The 20,155-nt window shown below is 38.3% G+C and overlaps 1 protein-coding gene across 17 annotated transcripts in view; it reads right to left on the bottom strand.

Annotated features, from left to right (window-relative positions):
* The window catches only part of Dtnb (dystrobrevin beta), a 334,007-nt gene that overhangs the window by 154,567 nt on the left and 159,285 nt on the right, over positions 1-20,155 (bottom strand). The window lies entirely within an intron of this gene.

The raw sequence follows: 20,155 nt of genomic DNA, 5'->3' as shown, positions 1-20,155 counted from the left end.
GAAGAAGGAAGACACCAGGGTGAGCCTGGCCAACTGACACTGGACCAACTACTTCTTTAAATATCGGCACTTTGCCTTCTCTTTAAGCATTTCTGGACCTCTTAATAGAAGAAAATTATCAGTTTATTCCCTATGGCTTCTCTTTTGTCTATTACTTTATCCATAAAGTAACCCATATTAGTTTATCCATATCCATATGTGTTTAGGAGCAATTCCCTCCTCTAGTTTCCAGCTCACAAATTTGCTCTTCAGCAATAAATACTGTTAATTCACCCATGTACTGAATTCTTATTTTGACAATTAAAATTTTACTCTCCTGGATCAATAGTTATTTTAGAACTAGAAAAACAACTGTTCTTAACCCTCTAAGGACTAAACTGTATTTATTACAAAATCTAGTTGTCTTTATTTTATTTTAGGTACCAGGGATTGAACTTGGGACCTTGAGCTTGCGAGGCAGGCAGCAGAACCACTGAGCTAAATCCCCAGCCCTAGTTGTCTTTATTTTATTAATTCTATTTCTGAGATAAATTCTTCAGTTATTTTCTCTGCATGGTTGTTTTCCACTCATTCCGGATGAGTTTTAACTAAGTGCTCATCTATGTAGCTAGGGTTTCCTACTGAGGCAGCTACCCTGTCTGTTTGGATTACTGACTTGAAAAGGAAGCACAGGGGTTGTTCTTGCTGAGAGTAGAGGAAGGACATAAGGTGCTACCACATGGAAAAGCACAGTAGCTAGTCCTTTTAGTAAGGGGGCACCTTATTCTGCTGTATCTAACAGGTACCTAGAAGCCTTGTCCTATCTCTCCAACCCATACTCCCACACCTGTCTCACCTGCCTCACTCCTACATTTGTACTCACTATGCCTGCCCAAGATACCTCTATTACCATGCCATAGTACCAAAGTCATCTTGTCACTTGTCCTGAGAGCCCTGTAGCTCCTCATACCAGCTTCCTCTAACTGGGAAGACTCTAGACATTGTTCCTGACTTTATTAGCAGTACTTTCCTGATCTTGCTTTGGATCCAGATTTTCTTCTGAATGCAACTGTCATTTGTTTTCACAGAGATTCTTCAGTCTGAGGGCTACTAAGGATTTCTCTTTTGTTTTTTACCCTCTGTTTTTGTTTTTTCTCCTGGTACCAGGAATCAAACTCAGAACCTTGCGCTTGCCAGGCAGGTGTGGCACCACTGAGCTAAATCCTTAGTCCTACCCTCTAGTGTTTTTGAAGATCATTTAAAAAATTCTGATCTATCACTTCTAAGTATCTAGGGCAACTTAGACTATACGCCATGTCCTCGGTCCACTCTTTTGAAATGGAATTTTCATTTTGTAAATTATAACTAATAAAAATGTATATTATTCTTGTAATATATTATTTTTTAAAGGCTTCAGAACAACCTCTTTAAAAAGTTAAAAATTAGAATTGCTAAGCTCTATTTTAACTTAACTGGTAAAGCTATAATTTTGATTGATTTATGTAGGAGAAAAACATTAATTCATGTAATTTTTGTTAATCCTCCAAGATTTAAGAGTATTAGCTCTCTGACAGGAAAATATGTCTAGAAAGAACAGCATGTAATTGGTTCACATATGGCATCTAAAACATGTCTATAAATTACAAAAAATCCTTAACCCACTAGGAAGAAACCACTACTATCCCAGCTGCTTCAATAAGAGCCAAGATGGGGGCTATACACAGAACAGCAGGATCCTGTAATGAACAGAAAATAGCTTCAGCTTCCCCTTGTAAGAAAAGAAAACATTTGCTGAAATTCAACATCAGTAGACCAACATTCCTAGGTATGCCATGACAGCAAATATAGCATTTGTGGTTCCATACACAACCCTGAGAATGACAAGAGTACCTTCCAAGTCTGAAGAATTGCTACATTAAATGTTAGTAATTAGCTAGGCATAGTGGTGCATGAAATTCCAGCTCCATGGGAAGCTGAGGCAGGAGGACAGTAAACTTAAGGGTAGCCCAGGCAATTTAGCAAGACCTAGCCTCAAGGGCGGGGGGGGGGGTGAAGCTCAATGCTCCCTTATTCAATCCCCCAAAAAACCTAGCAATTAAAACTCAAAAAGGTTGAGAATGTGAACAGGTAAAAGCAAAGTTCAAGGGCTGGGGATTTAGCTCAGTGGTTTTGCCACCTGCTGTGCAGGTGAGGACCTGAGTTCGATCCCCGGTACCAAAAAACCCCCCAACCCTGCCACCCAAAAGCAAAGTTCAAGGCCCAGCTCTGGTCCTGACTGAGTTGTCAAATCAGTCTGGCCGAGTGGGAAGCATTCAGTTGAAGGTGTGGGAGGCTGGCACTCTTCACAGGACCCACAGCAGGGAAGGGTGCCGCATTGAGTGCTGCCCTGGGAAACACCAGTGTGATATTGTAGACAGAATTTTCTTTCTGTAGTTTTAACTAGTAGTTATCCTCATTTTCTTCTAGCAATTTATTTAGAGTACTGTTGCTTTATGAGAATTAAAAGTAAAATATTATTTATAAGTGAGAAGGTGAATAAATAGTAAAGTTCATATATGGTAGGAATGTAAAGTCGTCCTGGAAAGCAATTTTTGAGGTATCTAGTAAACGGAAAATGCACTTTCCTTTTGTCCTGGGCTCTCATTCCTTAAAAACAAAAAAAGCCCTAGAAAAACACTCCATACTATATCAGAAGACCTGTGTCAGAAATCCACTGCAGCTATATTTGGAAAAGTAGAAAACCAGATATAGGCTAAAATCAAATCTATTCTCACAAAAGTGAAATTATACTATACAATGTATTTACTGATATACAATTTGCTTTTCTCTTTCAATAATATGACACAGTCCAGGCATGGTGGCACATGTTTGCAGTCCTAGCACTTTAGAGGCTGAGGCAGCAGGATCACTTGAGCCCAGGAGATCAAGACAAGCCTGGGAAACATAGCAAACAGTCCACTCAAAAGAGGCAAACAGGAGAGTCTATGGTTGAAGCTCAGTAGAAAGAATGCTTGTCTAGCATGTGCGAGAACAAACTCAATCCCCAGCACCACAGACACATACAAACACACACAAAACATTACAGACCTCTTTCCATATCTGCACATACAAAGCTATTTCACTTATGGATTGCTATATAGTATATATCATAATATATATACCATAATAAATTTAAATATTTCACTACAGATGGAGATATATATATATATATATATATATATATATATATTTTTTTTTTTTTTTTTTTTTTTGTACCAGGGATTGAACTCGGGTCCTTGCGCTTGAGCAGCAAGCAGCGAAACCACTAAGCTAAATCCCTGGCCCTGGGTCGATATATTTATATTCTCTCTCTGCCTTTGTCTCTGTGTCTGTGTCTGTCTGTAATACAAACAATGTTGAGATGATACCTTCATAGCAAAACTCTAAAAATTTTTTTCTGGAAGAACTATATGGAGAACTGTTGGGTCAAAGATTTTAAGAAAGTTCAATATTGTCCTTCAAATGTATGAATTTACATTCCTACCAAGAATCTTCTCCTCTACATCGTTGCCAAAATTATTATCAATGTCTTACATTTTTTTTGCAAGTGAAGTGAGTATAAAATGAACATTTTCTTGATTAAAAGTAATTTAAAATTAGAAAAAGAAATGTCAACTTTCGTAAAGTTTTTAAAGATTAAATATGGGTACCAGGTAACTGGTACAAATCGGCTAACAACATACTAAGAACTACTGATCTAATGGAATATACAGATTAGCAGACTATACAGAAATGATTGTAATAGTGTGACCAGAGCTCTGAAAGAGATAATCAACGTGCCACAGCAGACTATGAAGTTCAATCAGCTTGAGTGGTCAGGAAAAGAAGCAATCGCTGAGCTAATTGGTTTTTTTTTTTTTTGGTACCGGGGATCGAACTCAGGTCCTTGCACTTGCACAGCAGGCAGCGAAACCACTGGGCTAAATCCCTGGCCCAACTGAGCTAATTCTTAAAGGATATGCCGAGGTTGGCATCAGTAAAGCTGGGGAGATAGGGAGGAGGGAAGATAAAAGGTAGCTAGAACAGCAGATTCAAAAACATAAAAGTAAGAGAATACAGCATCAGGCAATGACAAATAGTTTCACTTATTAGTGTTGGCTGTGACTGAAAGATACATATACAAGATCCAGACCAAAAACAACATAAAAGCTTTGAAAATATTACTGTGAAAGATAAAGGTTTAGTGTGTCATAAGTGTGTTTTGTTTGGGAAGCTGCTTCGAGCAGCATATGCTGGGCAATCAAATGCACTCACAGACTGCATGGCAAGAGAGGAGCAGGAAGGAGTGCGGGTTGCATTTCAGATTTGGGCAGACAAAAAAATACAGCCAGCTAAACCAAAAAGGAACAGAGTACACACATTCTATGCAGGTGGACTTCCAGACAGCCAGGGTGGCAAGAAAGGAAGGCTGAGTATGAAGGTTGGAAAGGCAGGGGGACCTCCCATGGGCTTCTGTGTACGGCCTCCACCATCACAGGCCCCAAATCCTCTGAATAAACACAAGGACAGAAAGCTCTCTGTCTGACTCAGGCTGCCCGCTGTATGACTACACTTGGGCTGTAACAAATACTGACACAGGTCAAGATAGGAACACGCCAGCAGTAAAATGCTATCCTATGTAGTACAGGCACACAAAGTCAGCAAAAGAAGACCATGGTTGCTATTATTCAGCAATGCTGTGACACAATGTTTTCCAAATTTGTCTGAATATAAGAAATTTGGGGGCACTTGTTTAAAAACAAAACAAAGCAGATGCATGCCTCAAACCAGACCTACTAAGATAAAATTCCCAGGGATGGACACCTGGTACTTTGTATATTTAACAAACAATCCAGATGCTTCACTTCAGGAAGTTTTAGGAGGCACTGATTCAGAAGTTCTTGAAAATACAAAGAGGAAAACAAATATAAATATCAGAAAGTTATTCAGTTATTATTTTGTAGAAGTGATTATAATCTACCTAAAAGTCCAAGAAAATGAATCGAAAAAACATGAGAAATAAATATTGATAAAATAGTTATTCAGTGAGACTTCAGGACAGAAATTTCCTTAAGATGAATGAATACAGGAACTATAAGCTAGGTAAAAAGTACAGAGTAAAATTAAGAGCTGCAGAAAATTATCAGCAGGGTGGGAGACTTAAAGCTTGAAATTGTGCGACAAAATTCAAGGAGAAGGTGCTGGGAGAAAAGACAAGATAGCTCAGGAGGAAATGCTGGGAAACCTGTATCTGGCTTATGGAAGGTGATCCAAAAGTCTCATGAATAAATAACACAAGAATGTTTTATAATTGGACACTCCACAGTCACTAAATGGAGATAAAATATAATGAACGCACAATACATATTAACTAAACCTATTTAGAGAAAAAGTTCTACACTAACTCTGTATTTCCTATCTATGTAAATCTGTGTCCTAGGTAATCACTGAGGTATTTGAGAAAATGCAGGCAAAGCAATTAACAAGGCAGTGATCTCACACATGGAAGCAGGTTACACACTCTCCAGTTCAGCTCTGGTGGTCACCTGTAAGAATCAAAAAAGACCTAACACTGAGGAAAGGGTTGTGGCTGAGTGATGAAAGCTAGAGGAGACTGCTCATTTGGAGGACTGCTTGGTTTCAGCAACATTTCCATGCAAGGGCAAAGCTTTTCTGTCATCTCTCTGCTCTAAGAATAATAAGGCTACAGCTGAAAAGATGCCTTAATGTTTCATAAATGATACACCCATTCTTTGATAAACATCCACCTGTTTTATTTATTTATTTATTTTGGGGGGTACTGGGGATTGAATTTAGGGTTAGGTTTTTGCAGTTGTTGCTGCTGAGGTTTTTTTGTTGTTGTTTCTTTTGGTACCAAGGATCGAACTCAGGTCCTTCCACTTGCGAGGCAGGCGGCAGAATGGTGCTGTTGAGTTTTAAGAGTTCTTTATAATTCTGGATACAAGCCCCTTACCTGATATGTAAGTTACAATTAGTTTCTACTATTCAGTGGGTTGTTTTTTTACTTTCTTAATGGTATCATTTAAAAAACAAATTTTAAAAAAATAGTTAATGCAAACTTCATTGATAAAAGACTTTTAAATTAGTTGTCTCATGCCATGTATTCATACAGAATTCAGTGATCCTGGTGCCAGGGATTTAGCTCCCAAGTTCAATCCCCAGTACCAAAACCAAAACAAAAACAAACAGAATTCAGTGATCCTTCAAGGGTACAGGGAGAAGAGATCACAAAGTCAAAGGAAAACTATTAAAGAGTGAAAACACAAAGTTTTAAATTCTGATAAAGTCCAATACATCTTTTTTGTATTGCAACCTTTCGTTGCTTGTACTTTAGGTGTTATATCTAAGAAGGTGTTGTTCAACCCCAGGTCATGAGGACTTGTACCTACATGTTTTAAAAGCTGAGTAGTTTTAGCTCTTACATTTAGGGCTCTGTGATGATTTTGAGTTAATGTTTTAGAACTGAACATAGAAGAGGGTCCAAATTCATCCTTTTGCATGTGGCTAACCAGTTGTCCCAGCACCACATGTTTGGAAGACTATTCTTTGCCCCATCGAATGATCTCATTATCCTTGTTGAAAAAAAAAAAATCAATCAACAATAACTGTAAAGGTTTATTTTTTGATTCACAATTCTACTCCATTCTACTCTATGTCTGTCTTCATGCCAGTACTGCTTTGATGACTATCGCTTTGAAATACATTTTGAAATCTAGATGAGTGAGTTCTCCAACTTGGTTGTATAAGGAAAATTCCTTTTTTAAGATTAGTACTTTGGGGCCAGGGATTTAGCTCAGTGGTGCCACCGCCTGCCTAACAAGCATAAGGTCCTGAGTTCAATCCCCAATACCAAAAAAAAAAAAAAAAAGACGATTACTACTTTGGCAATTTGAGGTCCCTTGTATTTCCATATGAATTAAAAGAACAACTTACAGGATCATGCAAAAAAAAAAAAAAAAAGCAGCTAAGATTTTCAAAGGGACTGCAATGAATATGCAGATCAATTAGGGAAAACTACCATTAAATTTTAAGTGTTAAGACTTCAAACCCATGATTGTAGTGTGTCATTTCATTTCCTTAGGTCTTCTTTAATTTTTACTATGATATTTGTAATCTTGGTGTGTAAGGCTAGTACTTCTTTGGTTAAATTTATTCTGTTCTATTTTGTTTTGTTGAGACAGGGTATTGCCTTGAACTCACATAGCCCAGGCTGGCCTCAAATTCACAGTCCTTCTGCCTTGGCCTTCCAAAAGCTGGGATTACAGACACATGCTACTGCGCCTGGCCTGTTTTGTTATTTATGATGCTACTATAAGTGACTATAACAGAAATTCTTTTCTTAGTTTCATTTTCATATTGTTCACTGCTAGTGTATAGAAGTAACTTTTTTTTTTCAGTACCGGCAATTGAACTCGGGACCTTGTGCTTGCAATCCCCCACCCTAGAAGTAACTTATTTTTGTACATCAATCTTGCGTTTTCCAAATTTGCTCAACTTAGTTATTACCTCTAAAAGATTTTTTGTGTGTGTTCTTTAGAATTTTTATATACAGGACCATGTCATTTGCAAACAGAGGTAGTTTTACTTTTTTGTTTCTAATATAGATGCATTTTCTTTCTTTTTCTTGCTTTATTGGTCTGGCTAGGACCTTTGGTACAATGTTGAATCAAAGTGCCAAGAGTCTTATTCCTGGTCTTAGAAGGGAAGCTTTCAGATTTTTACCAGTAAGTATGATGTTCACTGTGGATTTTTCACAGAAGTTCTTTATTATGTTGAGGAAGTTCTATTCTATTTCTAGTTTGTTGAATTTCTTTTTAAAATCATGAGAGTATTGGGTTTTGCCAAATTCTGTTTTCACCTTTTTGAGATGATCACTGGTTCAGATCTAAAACGTCCCCCAAGGGCCAGGGATTTAGGTCAGTGGTTTAGGCACCTGCTGCGCAAGCGCAAGGACCAGAGTTCGATCCCTGGTACCCCCCCCCAAAAAAAAACCCCTCAGATTGGGGGCCAGGGATTTAGCTCAGTGGTTCCGCCACCTGCCTTGCAAGCGCAAGGTCCCGAGTTTGATACCCCGGTACCAAAATAAATAAATAAATAAAACGTCCCCTAAATGTCTCATGTTCAGAGGTGAAGCTTTAGGAAGATGACTGAATTAAGGGGGTACTATACTCATCAGTGGATTCATCCACTGATACATTCACAGCTGAATGTGCTGTTGGGGAACGGGGGCTGTGTGGAAGAGGAAGTCATTGGGGGCATGACCAGGAAGGGTTTATTGTCCTTGGCTCTTCCCTTATCTCTCTGCTTCTTGGCCACCAAGACATGAGCAGCTTTCTTCTGTGTCTCCTTTCACCATGCTGTTTCTGTCTTAGAGCCAAGCTGAAATGGAGTGAATCCTCTGAAACTGAACCAAAATAAACCTATTATCCTTTAAGTTGTAGGAGTCAGGTATTTTGTTCCAGCCACAGAAAAGTGACTAAGACACATGTATTTTTTTTGTCCTTTGTTCTATTTATAAAGTGCACTACAATGATTTTTGCATATTGAACCATCTTTGCATTCCCAAGGAATCCCACTCAGTAAAGTTGTACAGTGTAGTATAGTATACTTGTTACATGTTGTTGAATTCAATTTGCTTTTTTTTGGGTACCAGGGATTGAATTCAGGACCTTGCACTTGCAAGGCAGGCACGATGCCACTGAGCTAAATCCCTGGCCCTGATTTTGCTAACATTTTGTTGAGGGTTTTTGCATCTAAATTCATAAGAAATATTACTCTGTATTTTTCTTTTGATATCTTTTTTTTAAGCTTTGGTATCAGGATTACACTGGCCTCACAGAATGAGTTGGGAAGTGTTCTCAGTTATTCTGGACAATTTGTGAAGGATTTTTTAAATTTTCTAAATGTTTAGAATTCATCAACAAAGCCACCCAAGCCTGGCCTTTTTTGTGGGAAGGTATTTGTTATAGATTTTGTTATAGGTCTCTTCTGATTTTCTATTTCCCCAATTTAGTGTCAACAGCTTGTTGACTATTATATCTTAAGTAGGTACTCAGTCATCTATAGTAGTTATCATTACATTTTACTTCTCTATAGGGAACTTATCATCACTTGGTATCTTCTACATCCATTTGTTTTATAGCTTTGATTCTTATACATTTTCATCCATAGATCCTCTTCAATGTGAACTCCATGAGAGCACAGACTTTGTTCTAGCTTATTCTTAGTAATTCCAACACCTACAACAGTGGCTTCCATACATCAGGTGCCTGAAACAAGAATTTGTTGAATAAGTATATCAACAAGTGAATAAACTTCACAGCAGAAAGTTAAGGATGCACTTGTCTAATGGCTTTTACTCAATAATAAGAACATAAGTCTTTTACTGAAAGAGAAAGATGAATTGAGGTAGACTCTTTGAAAGAATGGGAACATTAACTGACCACTGCAAAGAAAGAGAATGCAACGTATCAGAGAAATGTATAGGATTACGATGCTGAGGGTCAATTTGAAGTTAGGGATCACAGATATATGGTAATATATATACTAATTTGCTCTATTACCTGGCTTTCTTCATAAATACCTTAGTGAAAACAGACAGTTCATTCATGAATCAAGCTGGCAGAGAGATGAATAAAGAAAACCACAGTACAAGGAGGTTCACAGTACAGGAGTGGCCATATTTAAAAAGGATAAGACAGGTGAAGAGAGAAGAATGGTGGACAGAGAGAAAGCAGATAGGCTAATAGTTTAGAAATGGAAAAAGATTAAAGGATAAGCTTAGTAAAAGTAGTTGAACAAAGTGAATGGAATGATAACAGGTTGTCAACAGAAAATGGGATGTCTCAAACACTGAAAGATGGCAAATATTTCCAGGGTATAACTGTGAGTGAAAATGTTTGAGGTTCAGAGGAGAAGATCATCAGAATTGAGAAAGTCAAAAAACTGTATGGCCAGAGTATTAAAAGCTTCAACTATACAGACATGAAATCACCCATAAAGTGACCATAAATCTAGAATGCTAATAGTCCATCTGACAATCCATCTACCAATCCATATGCCCCAAGCAGAAACTGAGGAGGTAACTGCAATTAGAAAAGGAGGATGACAGAGATAAGTGGCATAAGCCTCAAAGCAGTATCTTGTAAGAGATTCATGGTGTAATATTATGAAAGTAGTAAGGTGACAAGGAGATTAAATTCTAAATTAGCCCTCAATAACCCTCATCCTTGTGTAATCACTTCTCTTTTGAGAGTGGGCAGAACTTGTGAATGTGATAAGCTCTTCACCTTTGATTATGCTATATTCTATGACAAAAGGGAGACTACTCCACTGGACTTGACTTAGCCAGAAAAGCCCTTCAACAGCAGTGTTTCTCTGACTGGCTATAGAAGAAGAAAGCAGAGAGTGGCACACTGGCTGGCCTGGAAGAAAGTTAATGTCTACAGTGAAAACTGTCTATGTAAGCCTCATGGCACAGGCCTGTAGGCAGCTCCACCTCCTGCTTGCTACAAGCGGGGACATTGTCTCATGCTTAAAAATAATCATCATGGGGCCAGGGATTTAGCTCAGTGGTTCCGCCACTTGCCTTGCAAGCACAAGGTCCTGAGTTCGATCCCCGGTACCAAAAAAAAAAAAAAAAAGAAAAAATCAACATCTGTATGTGCTATGTACAAAGCACATGACATATGGCTATTTCAAAACCAGACATAAATATGGCCAATAAGGACACATTTTTCTCACCAAATATATATTAACTTCTAGAATTCCGGAGATCCAAGAAGCAAAAGCTAGCCAAATAAAAATTAAATATTGCTTTTGACAAAGATACAACATTCTTTACTATTCCAGGTATGTAACAACATAATTTGCTCTGACTCTTTACAGCAGAGTTTCATTTTGCCAGAACTAATGACCAAAACCACTAGACCATACGTATACGAACTGCTGTTAACATTTATTTGAAAAAATAAATCAATAATAATTGTTTAACAAAGAAGGTTAGGTCCAAAGTACTTCCTTCCTTATTTATAGATTCTGAATGGGATAAATAACACTGTTCAGAGGTGGAGTCTGCCACCTGCTGGAAAAAGTGAAATTTCTGTATTATCAAGCTGTTAGTTATATAACTACTTCCATTCTACTAAGCACTCTACTATAAAACTGTCTGGTACAAGTGCATAAACACACATACATACTCCCTGCATGGGGTAACTAAGTGAGAATCAGTCAGATTTATCTCTAAAGTGAAAACCAGGGTAAGCAGAGGTCTGAATGGGAGGCAGAAAATCAGACTGTATTTTCAGTTTAAGAGTTTCAGTTTGGAAAGATGAAAAAGTTACAGGGATGATAATGACAGTTCTACAACAATGTACATGTGCTTACTGCCAATGAAATGTATAAAGAACCCTGAAAAGAGTAAATTTTGTTATGTATATTTTAACACAATGAGGGGGAGAGAGAATGAAAAGGGAGGGGAGGGGAGAGGGGAGGGGAGGGTGAGTGACTGAAAGTAAATCAGAAAAGTACGTCCAGACCAAGAAAAATGAAGGTTAGGGTTGAAGATCTTTTAACAGTGATTTAAAAATAAAATACAAATATATCCAAAATACTTCATCGAAATTCTTCCTCCAAATCATAATCACTTAAAGATGGTAATCTTTAAAAGTCCTACTAAGTATTATGCTAAGTTGTGTTAATAAAGGGCTCCTTTAAAAAGTATGATTTAGTAGAAAAACCAGAAAATTTCTGTGGCTAAATTAGCTACTTAAGTGGTAACCCACTCATATTACAAGGCTTAGATTCCTGAGTGTGTCAGACTGTTTTCCAAACATGATGTGCCAAGAGATAACTGAAACAGAATTCCCAGTACCCAGGCCCCACTGCGATGTGACCTTCACGGGACCACCGCCCGGCTGCCCCATGAGGTGAGGTAAGTCCAGTCCTCCCTTTTTCGTTCTGAGCGGCCTCAGTGACTCCTTGAGACCACAAGACAAGGAAGAAAGAAGTGACGCTGTCCATCTTCCTGTAAGGTGAGAGGGGCCTGGATGCTCTGCCAACAACCTGCATGACTTCTCTCAAGATGCTTTTGCTGTGGATGGTCTCTCCTAAAACACAGGACCAATGGCCAAGGATTTAGCTCAGTGGTTCTGGCACCTACCTTGCAACTGCAAGGTCCCGAGTTCTACCCCTGGTACCAAAAAAAAAAAACCCAACCCCCCCCCACCCCCACAAAACTAAGCCCTGAGGTGAGTGTTTTATCTGAGCTCAGCACAGAGACTGAAGGACACAAGACTGAAGGAACCCCTGGTCCCTCAGGTCACACCCTCCCCACCCCACTATGTTTTAGTCATTCCAGCTAAGGACCCACACAGCAAGGTATACAGAGAGGGTCAACCCCTCTAGCCTGTCCAAATTCCCCCTACCAAATCTATGCTTTATGTCACTAACAGCCTAGAGGAGACAATTAATATATCACTGCAGATTTGAATATAAAAACTGGTAGAGTTATACCACCCACTCTTCCATCCCCATGTGGATGGACCTCTCTGCCCCTCACTTACTCCTCTCCTAAATAGACTGGTTGATTTGAGAGAAGAGAGAAAGAAATGAGCACACTTAGCTCAGCCCTTTCCTCTCCCTTTTTGCTCTGAATTGGCTCACTCTGCAGAAAGCACTGTTCTACTTTGCTCACCAGAGCCATACGCTTTCAGAGTCTGCTCCGTGCTGGAAAGGCCAGCAGTTGGGTAGGATGTGCTCAATTCAGAGCCTGCTGCCAAGTCCACTGTTTCCTCACAATTGAAATCTCTCTCTCTCAAAGAGACTGCCTTCTGCCTAACTCTTGGCTACAGAATGGGTGGGGAAAAGAAAAGTGGGATTAATAGGTCCTCTAAAATCCCAATACAAGCTGCTAGCAGAAATAGTATTTGAAATCATTATTCACTGGAAAAAATATCTGTTACTTCTGTCTCCATCTCTTCACTTTCCTTTTGAACTGACTTTAACTTACTTTTTCTGTCCCCACCATCCCATAGAAGCGGAAGCTGTTCTTACTGTGACAATCTCCCCAATGCTGGACAAAAGCTCAGCCCCATCTTCTTACCTGACCATCAGTGGCATTTGACACAGCTGATTACTTCTTCCTCAAAACGTTTTCTTCATTTGTTTTCCAGAACACTACACTCTCCAGGTCTTCAACCATCTGAGCTCCAGGGATCATTTCTTAGTCCTCTCCTCTCCTTTTCTTTTTTCTGGCTTCAGTCATTCTTTCAGTGTAATCCAGTTTTATGGCGTTAAATATATGCCAGTGACTCCCACATTTACACTTCTATCTCAGATTTTTCTCTTGAATTCTAGACTCATATACAGTGGCCTCCTTAACAATTCTATACGGACAGCTATCTAATAAGCAACTTAAATTCAACAAAGCCAAAACTGAACCCCTGATCCGGTCACTCAGGTATTCTCCAGCCAGTCTTCCCTCTGGCCCAGTGGCAATTCCATCCTCTCAATTATATCTTTGCATCTCCCTTGACTCCTTTCCTCTTACAAGCCACATCCACCCATTATGCTGCTTTAGAAAACACTCTAAGTCACCTCCCTTTTTTTTTTTTACCACCTGTATTGGTGCTATTATACCGTATTTCTTTTCATTATTTTATTGTTTTAATCATTGCAACAAGCGCCCCTAAATGGTCTTACAAGGCCTACATGACTTCTGTACCAAGTCTCAAATCTCCTCACTCATATATTCCTGATTTATCTTTCTCATTTTTTGCTCATGTCAGAGTCCTAGGTAAACTGGCAGTGGAGCTCCATTCTGTCTATTCAGATACCCAGCCTCCTTCCAATAATGGTTCCTACCTCGCTACTACCTCTGAAGACCTTTCCATTTGGCCAATTAATTTTGGTAGGGGGAGGGTAAGACAAAATGGAGAAGGCACATCTGCTTTAAAGTGGCTTGGCTATGAAGCAATATGTGTATTACTTCCAAAATTTCCATTACTGAGAACCAGTCATATGGTCCTATATGGCTTTAAGGATGATGGGTTACATTATCTAGTTATATACCCAGAGTGAAAAAAAAAAAAGGAAAATGGACCTTAGTGAGCACTTCAATCACCAAGTATCTCTGCCCCTCCCCCCTTTTTGTACTGGGGATCAAACTCAGGACCTTGCGCTTGCAAGGCAGGCAGCGGCATCACTGAGCTAAATCCCTGGCCCTCTCTGCTCCCCTTTTTAATGCATAGAGCACAATCAACTACTCCCACCATATCACACACACCCAGCAAGAAAACCTGTGGTCCCCCCAGGCAGCAAGTCCAGAATCTCTGGATGTGACACAGTCAAAACCACAGGTAATTCCTCGTGATACAAGCTAAGAACTAAAAAAGCAAGGAATGTGCACCTTCTTTTCCCATTCCCAATAAATGACAGTGGGACAGGAATAGGAGTTTCTTCCTTGCCCAATATCCCCCTTAGCCAAGTGGACTCTCTCATGCTTTCTTCAGGGATGAAAAACCTCTCCACACACCAACACACCCAGCCAGGGCAAGTTCTGGGTTTTTCTAAAGTGACTGCACAACTCTAATAGTCAAGAGCTTATTCGGTACAGGCTCATGGATTGTTTTCCAGTCTAATTCCCTTGAAAACTCAGCATTCCCCTGAAAACGTGAAACTATTTGTTTCTCATCAGTTCCATGTACCAGGGACCACACAGTTCTTTGCTATCATATCGCTTGCTTTTAACTAAGAGAAGCTACCTACAGGCCATATACAGTCCCAATTCTGGCTGCACAACAGAATCACTTGTTTTGAAAAACTATCTACATCCAGGTTTCATGGACCCCACCAATAAATCAGAAGCTCTGTGGGCAAGATCAAGCTGATGCTGACAGGCAGCTGAGAACAAGAACTCATACCCTTAATCTAATCTTTGCCACAGGACTAGTTACATTTTCAATGGAGAGTTTTCTAGGGCTTCCTTGCTTCCAACCTTTCTCAACTCTTTATTTCTTACTCTCTAGAGCCTAGAGGCAGCCTGTTCTTCCTTTCAATGCTCCAAGTGTCAGAACTTTCTGGATTCCTTTTCCTTTTTTGCCTGCAAACTAGCCAATTCTTTCCTATGCTCATCTCTTTCTTATAATATCTCAATAGACTCACTCTCTGATCCTTTACAACATTTGACCTAGCTAGAGCTCAGCTGGTAAGGTTGCCTTCCAAGTTATTGCAGATAACATAGATTTCTGTCTTTCCCTACCTCTAGCGTATGAGTGTGCCGCCTGACTGCTAAGTTGATGCCACAAATTTTCAGGTTTTAACAGACTCCATTTCTAATACTAACTACTGCAGCAAAAACTAGAACTTATCACAAAGTTTTTTATCATGCCCCCAAAACTATCAAGCAGGCTGGGAGATATTCTCTATTCATTCAAGGACGCAGTTTACTTCCCTTGGATCCTAAAGGAATTTCCTCAATTAAGGTTAACAGAGAAGGTAGAGGAGGAACTCTACAAATCACTGTCTTATTCTGGAACACACATGGCACCTTGTTCACATTTCACTGGTGACAACAATTCACATAATCCCACTTACATAAACAGAGCTAGGAAATGTAGTCTAGATGTGTAGCAAGACAGTGACGTTAGCAAGTCCTAGCGGTCTCTTTCATACTCTTTAAAGCTTAAGCTCCACAAAGGCAGGAATCTTTGTCTGGTTTATTCATAGATTTATCCCTGTGCCTATTATATTGTCTGGCATATATAGGTGGTCAAAAAATATCTTTCAATGGGGCAGGGATTTAGCTCAGTGGCACCATGCCTCCCTTGCAAGCACAAGGTCCAGAGTTTGATCCCCAGTACTGAAAAAAAAATCTTTCAAATGGATGAATGAATGAATGGGAGAACAAGATAAATCTAAGACATGGTACTATATGCCATTTTTTAAATTAAAAGTAAAATAAACTGAATGGACTGAGTACTAAAAGAATATTAAGTTATGCTGCACAGCTACTTAGATAAAACATTAAATAGAACCTTCTGGAAAATCAAACTAAATTTCCAGGTACTAAACTATGTATATGAAATCTACAATCTACTATGTAAATTCATATACAAGCTGGTGAAATGCACTAAACTCATCTGTTGTGAATATATAGAAATATTCATTCAAAATATTAGCACAGATACAGTGAACAACCTTCAAAGAAATTATTATTAATCCGATTACACACATTCTGTTAGGTGGAAACTTCTCTACCCCGCCTCAAAAATTCACCAACACCTTTCTCAAAGGACTGGGATATACACAGAATCTTAATTTTGAAAACAAATTACATGCAAACATCCACATACTGCCAATATCATCTGTCCATAAAGAATACATGCACCCACAAAAATTCCTAACTGATACATACAATACCAGCTTCAAAATTATGCATGCTGATAAAACTAGTTTTCTTAAATCTAAAGTCACTATAACAAAAATATTTTCATGAAAACAGAAAAAAAGCTGAAATAACAGTAAAAAACAAGTGGAAATCTACTTTGAAGATGAAGAGGAAATATAAGAACTCATTTGTGATTTGCATACTGTTCTATAAATATGTTGTAATGGCATAAAAAGAGTGTATGGAGAGGTGCTTACTGACTGTGGATGAGGCCAACTCCCTGGGAAAGAAGGTAAACCCAGGGAGAAAATACGGACCTGGCCAGCAGCAGTAGCCCCAAGAAAAGCCCACAGCTATAGTGAACTACAAAAACCAGCATTGGTTTTACTCTGAAAGTGACTCCTTCACAGGAGGCTATAGTTGTACAACAAACCCACTGCAGCACCTGCCATGTTGCCAGACAGTGTTTAATCAGGTGCCATTTGGGGACCACAGAACAACTAAAGAACAAGTCCATGAATATACTTATTACTGCCAGGGTCACATACTCATTGCTATTAATAGGTTTTCTATGTATGCCAATACCTGGATTACCTTTGTGACTTTAACAATACTGAGATCCAGAACTGGGTGCTGGGACAATACATTACATACCCCCTCACAAATTAACTGAGATGATCAGATCTTGGAACAGAGGCAAAGAACTATAGTTAGCCACATCCTGAGTGCATCAATGAAAAGCTGACCAACTAAACTGATCTCCATACTCGCACTCCACGTGAACTGATTGCATTCCTAAACTCAAAACAAAACAAAAACAGAAACATGAGAAGATAAGTCAATAAAAAGCCTCCCAAAACTACCACATCCCCCAAAGCTGATCCACAGAGTATTGAGGAGGAGGAAAGGAAAAGCCACATAGCTGAATTATTGGAAAGAATAGCAGAGGAGATTAAAAACAGACCAATGAGTTGTGTCAAGGGCTCACAGAAAATATAACTAATCAGATAATGGAGGTAATAAACAAAACAATCAGGGAGTTTAGAGCAGACCCTAATAAAAAGGCAGCTGACACAAAACATGAATGACCAGTTTACCAAAGAACTAGAGTCCAAAAAGAGGTTCCAAAAGAAACCCAAGAGAAGAAGAAGAAAAGTAAAAGAAATCCAGAAGATTTAAAAAATTATATTTAAACTATGGGCAGCAGAAGTGACCAATGTGAGGTCAGAATATCAGAAGACAGGGATGGTTTCAAATATCAATTACTCAGAAATACCTTAAAACAACAAGAAAATACGAGAAATGCTGTTAGATGACACAAAGATTAAATGGAATAATTGCTAATCAGAAGACAGCAAAGAAGGCATAAAAAACCTGTTTACAGAAATAAGAGCAAAAACTTTCCAAATATTGGGAAAGAATTAAACATACAGATAAGTGAAGCATAAGAAAACTAGCTACAATCAAAACAGAACCTCTCTGCTTCACGCGATAGTCAAAATACCAGAAGTCCAACACAGGGAGAGAATCTTAAAAGCTGTTAAGAGAAAGTCAGAATCACTTATAAAGGTAAACCCATTAGAATTACAGCAGAATTCTCAACATGAACCTTAAGGCCAGGAGAACTTGGAGTGTTTCAGGCCCTAAAAGATAACAACTTCCAGCCCAGACTGATAGAACCTGTAAAACTTGCTCTCAAATGTAGTGAAGAAATAACATACTGTATTTCCATGACAAAGAAGACATCAAGAAATTCATGACTACCAAAGGAGCACTACAAAAAAATTCTCAAAGATATCCTTGAATAAGACAATGAAGCGAACAATGCCAAAACACCTAATAGAATAAATAGACCAGGCAGGGTGAGCAAAAGCCAGATACCAAAGCCAGAAAAGGACCCAACCAAAAAAGAGAACCACAGATCAACCAATCTCTTTAATGAATATGGATGAAAAATCCTTAAGAAGATATACTGACACACAGAATGCAACAAATAATCAAAAAGATCATACTTCAAGACCAAGTAGACTTCATTCTAGGGATGCAGGGATGGTTCAACATACACAAATCAATAAATATATTGCATAAACAGAAACAAGGACAAAAATCACATGATCATCTCAGTAGACACAGAAAAAGCCTCTGACAAAATCCAACATCTATTCATGATAAAAACCTGGAAAAAAATAGGTATAGAAGAACATTATTTCAATCTGATAAAAGCCATTTATGACAAACCAAAGGCCAACATCATACAAAATGGGAAAAAGCTGAGAGCTTTCCCTCCAAAATCAGGAACAAGATAAGGATGTCTGTTATCACTACTCTTGTTCAATATCATCCTAGATACATTAGCCAGAGCAATCAGGCAAGAGAGAGAAACAAAAGGGATATGTATACGAAAGAAAGAAAAAAGTCAAATTATCATTATTTGTAGAAGACATGATTCTCTAAATGAAGGCCCAAAAATTCCATCAAAAGACTCCTGCAATTAATAACCAAATTCAGTAGGTAGCAGGATACAAAGCTGACACACAAAAATCAATAGCATTTGGGTACACCAGTAATGAACTCACTGAGAAAGAAATTAGGAAAAAGAGTATCATTCACAATAGCAACAAGAAAAATTAAATACTTTGGAATTAACCTAACCAAGAAAATGAGACTTCTACAACAGAACTACAGTACTCTGAAAAAGAAGATCAAAGAGGTCAGAAAATGGAAAGATATCCTTTGTTCCTGGATAGGCAGACCAATACAGTCAAAATGGCCAAACTTCCAAAATTGATATGTATCTGTAACACAATCCCAATCAAAATACACCAGTGTTCCTCACCAAACTAGAGAAAATAATATTAAAATTCATATAGAACCAGAAGAGACCCAGAATTGCTAAAGCAATTCTAAGTAACAAGAGCAAAGTAAGTGGCAACACAGTCCCAGATTTCAAGTTATATTACAAAGCTATAGTGATAAAAACAGCATAGTTAAATGCATACATAGGTTTCTTTGTTTTGTTTTTTCCTTGACAAAGTCCTAGTATGAGAATATGTGCTTATTTGCTTTTTCTTGGTTGAGTCAGTGTTTTAGAGTTGGTTTGTTCTACCACACTGAAAATCAAATACAGGGCCCCATGCATGGAAGGCAAGTCTTCTACCACTGAACTACATCATAGTGTTTTGTTGAGTTTTAAGAAGACCAAAGTGGGGAGGGATCCCACAAAAATCCCTGGTTATTAAAGCTATTTAATATATGAAGTCCAGTAGGATGACCAGTTTTAAGAATCTAGATTCTGAATTATACTTCTGACTCTATACAGTATATTCTACCACTTAGCAAATAACCAACCAACAAAACTAAAACAAAGGTTTTAAAAGAGAAGTTGTCTGGAACAACTTTTTGGAAAGAATATGGCATTTTTTAAATTCTGGAAATAAGAGAAAGAATAATTGAAAAGCATGCCACAAGATTTATACACACCACAAAAAAGGCAGATATCAATATTTACCCAAATACTGTTATTTAAAAAACTACTTTTGATCATAAGGACACCAGTATGGCAACAGTTGGTAAATACAATATTTTCCCCAACCTAAGAGCTACAAAAATCCTTTAATTTCATGCTGATTTCTCTGTAACATTTAAACCCTATCAACATGAAGAAAAGCTCCTTGAAAAAAGAACTTTAAACCTTATGGGACACTCAAAACAGTAAGCATAAGGGAGGGGGATATCTTGTACAGTTTTTTT

This window comes from Heterocephalus glaber, unplaced genomic scaffold, assembly GCF_053883595.1.
Source record: "Heterocephalus glaber isolate CG9 unplaced genomic scaffold, H.glaber_assembly_v1.0 deba00001457, whole genome shotgun sequence".
Lineage (NCBI taxonomy): Eukaryota > Metazoa > Chordata > Mammalia > Rodentia > Bathyergidae > Heterocephalus > Heterocephalus glaber.
This window is presented reverse-complemented; position numbering and strand designations above follow the sequence as displayed.